This window comes from Fukomys damarensis, unplaced genomic scaffold (assembly GCF_012274545.1).
Source record: "Fukomys damarensis isolate Sample0158 unplaced genomic scaffold, DMR_v1.0_HiC HiC_scaffold_4, whole genome shotgun sequence".
Taxonomy (NCBI): domain Eukaryota; kingdom Metazoa; phylum Chordata; class Mammalia; order Rodentia; family Bathyergidae; genus Fukomys; species Fukomys damarensis.
In genome coordinates, this window is record NW_022900916.1 from 58,365,212 (window position 1) to 58,369,133 (window position 3,922).

The following is a 3,922-nucleotide window of genomic DNA, read 5'->3' on the forward strand; positions in this document are numbered from 1 at the left end:
ATATATATATATACTGATATTTGTGAAATTCCAGATGTTATGACTTTATTCAATTAAAAAGTAAATGTAAGGCCAGGTATTTAGCTCCGTGGGCTAGGGATTTAGCTCAGTGGCACCACACCTGCGTCACAAGCGTAAAGTCCTGAGTTCGATTCCCGTACAAATAAATAAATAAATTTTTAAAAAGCGAATGTATGTTCTTTTCACTTAGTTTCTCTTTTGTGAAGGTAGGTAGGTGGAGGAAAATGTGGTAAAACAGTATCAATATCAATCATGTTATTACCTTATTTATATAACCAAAGCTAAATAAACTGATTCTGATCCATCTACAAGTTCCATCCACTGGCAGTACTCTCACTGCTGAATCAATACAGAGAATGTCTAAGGAAAATAATGACCCCATAACTCTGGAATATTGCCTTCTCCAGCAGAGGAACAGCTAAGCATAAAGAAATGTCTTCTGAAAAGTCCCACTTTCAAACCATCACAATTTCTGATAGTTTCCAGGCCGTGAAGGTCTCTAGAATTATAGAAAATCTTCCTCCTTTCTGAGTTAAAAACTATGCTGAAGCATTAAGCAAAGAGATCCACATCTGCCATCTCAATTACCCTCATGAAAATCCTAATATTTACTTCATAATTACACAAATAGGAGCACTGACATTCAGAAGTATTTATAAAATACTGACCAATTCATGCAACTAACTTATTTCATCACCTTAAAGTTAGAAATTAAGGTGAATTATAGGATTTAGAAAAAGACTGTTGATCCTACCTTTTAACCAGACAACACCAGGTGCCTGAAGCCTGGGGTGTCAATGGTAGGATATTATGTTTGGGAAAATTTTTAGGAAAAAAAAATGAAGGAAATTGAGGCTTGATAATTAAGACTATAGCCCAAATGTTGTTTCTGTATCATCCTTAGTTTGCATCACTTCCTGATTAGTAATTAGTAGTTGAATGTTGTTTACCAAGAGCAAATCAATTCTATTTTGTTAAGATAGAGCCATTAAATAATTCTAGATTATTTATCTATAAAAACCTTCACAAAATTTAGAATTGATTTTCATTCACTGCCATGACAAGTATGTAAATAGAAAATATGAAAAATGGACCTTCCTAATTAAGTGAAATTTTCTCACGTCTTGCCTCGAAAGACAGTTACTATTTGCTATAAGTCCTCATGACCAACTTTCTTAGGCTGTGCGGAACCGAACAAGAAAAGTTTAGGCACTGCCTGGTCCTGTAATATTGTCGAAGTCACTCTGTTCATTATCCTACTTGGTGAAAAAAAAAGAAAAGTAAGTTTTGCTGGATCCCAGGAGCACTGGGCAGGCTAATTAATAGCTATAAAATGCTTTCAAATGCAGAATGCTATGTCTGTATGTGCTAACTATTTTCAGTGATCATGTTAATACCCTATTCATTTCACAGGTGATTGTGTAGCACCATCGTAATAGAGTGATGTGCACCATGCTAAAGTCAGGTGAGATGATCTAATGATGCCGAGATGAAATGCTGTCAGTGTAAGTCTATAAAGATAGTATAACACTGTCAGAAATGAAAGGAAATTATGGCATTGTAAGTTCTACTACCATTAAAAGATGTTAGAAGGAAAGGGTTCCACAATCTGGGGCAATGTCTGTTGTGACAGATCTGCTCAAGCAACTTACAAGACAAACTGGCATTCCTCATCTAATTTTCTTTATCCAAAGAGTTCTTATTAAAAATCTCATGTTAATTTCCCACATGAATGTCTTAAAGCCCAAAATAGGATGATGATTCTCAAAAGCAATTTGTGTTTGAAACATTCATTGTTCTTTGGGTCTATGGTCCAACATTAATTGCACCAGACAATAATTTCTCTTGCAAGGGCAGGGAGTACATTTTTAAAGTTTGTGAAAGATAATTGTCCTCTAAGTTTCACTCTTTGGAGAAACCTTAGCAGTAAGAAAGATCTTTTTATAAAGGCAACACCTCACAGAAGAAAAGAAATATAGACCTTTAATGCAAGGCCAGTTTAGGCACAAGCATTTATTGTCTTTTTATACACTGGATTTTGAAAATCCCATAGGGAGGCCCAAACTGAAAAGAAAATAAAACCTTTCAGTATAATTTTAGGCATTTGGAAGATTCCGGTTTTAATTCTCTGAAGTCTTCTATTATGTAAGGGATACAGATTAAGCGATTTAAACAATGTAGAGGCATGATTTGTACCAAAACTATTGAAAGAAAATAATTGAAATGAAGTAGGGAATAAGGAAACAACACTTAGAGAAAAATAGACAAAGGATTGAACTTAGTTGTACTCAGCAATTCCACCAGTCTAAGTGTGCCTTTGTGTGAATTACAAACTAATGTACTTTTCACAGAGCAGATACAATCTCTTACCTGGGCACATGACTGAGCAAGGATGGTGCAGGCTGGGTTTCAATTCTATTTCCCTTTCATCATGGTCTGTTTGAGTAATATACAACCTGTGCAATCAGAGGTGGTGGTCTTGACCTTTCCAAACCTGCTAGGTATGGGTCATGTAGGGCAACCCCTTGGCATCTAGAAAATCTGATGTCATTCAGGCATTTTCCAATAATGCCATGCTACTGGACAGGAGAGAGCAGCCTGAAAAACTTTGGAGCACATCAGAAATATATCACAAAATCAAGATTTGGCCAGAATTGTTCCCATTTACTTCTGTCATGCTGGTGTGGTTACTAACATCTCCTTTTCACTTAACAAAAATGACTTGAATTGATAAGAAACAGTTTGACAATGTGCAGAATAGTCTGTAGGGAGATGTGTGTGACACATATAAGAAATAATGAAAGCTAGTCAGAAGTGAGGCAGATTCTCCTGCTCAGCTCCCTGAAAATTGGTCACCAGTTCCAGGGAATAACTGCGCATTGATGTCTAATCCGTTATGAATTTAAGCTTTATCTTTTTAAACATATTTTAAGATTTTAAATTGACACACCATATTGTATATATTTGTGGTCTGCACCATGACATTTCAATACGTGCATATAATATATAATTATCAGATTAAAGTGATTTGCACATCTATCAACTCAGATCCTCATCATTTCTTTGTATTAAGGTTCAAAATCCTATTAGCTATTGTGAAACATAAGGTTAATAGTGTTGTCTACCATAGTTATCCTGCTGAGCTATAAAACCCTCGAAGTTATTCCTTCTGTCCCATTGAATCCCGTACCTCTGAGCCATTATCTTTCCATCTCCCTACCCTTATTCCTTCCCAAGCTTTATTAACCACTACTCTACTCACTGCTTCTTCCAGATTACCTTTAGCATCCACATATAAGTGAGAACACATGTTATTTACCTGTATGCGCCTTAGTGAAGTTAAGGTTTCTATTAGAGCAAATTGTCCTGAATTTTCCTTCCTCCAATGTTGACCCCCCTACCCCAGATAACAGCATATCTCAAAGAACAGTGAGACTTATTAAAAGAAAAGGAGTGTTGATATAAAGAAATTATTCAACTAAAAGAGATATTCCTCTTTGTATCTTTTGGTTTAATAATAGAAAGAAAACAAGAGCAATGGAAACAATAATGTCTAAAGTCCCAATTATTTGCTTTATTTTCCACAGAGTATAGGAATTGTAGGGTTAGAGGTTTTCCATGCAATGAACTTATTAAGCATAGAATCATAATTAAGTTTCTTAAACTCTCTGTCTCACAGTACTCAATGTAAAGTGGGATCGTGATAGCAGCACCTTCTACAGGCTGTTGAAAAGAGTAGATGAAATAATGCAGTCAAAGCATTTAGCACATAGTAAATGCCTAACAAGCATAGCTGTTTGTTTTATAAAGAGTAGCAAGTTTGCTTCTCTCTGTGTCCAACAGTCTGTGTGTGTGTGTGTGTGTGTGTGTGTGTGTGTGTGTGTGTGTGTGTGTGTGTGTG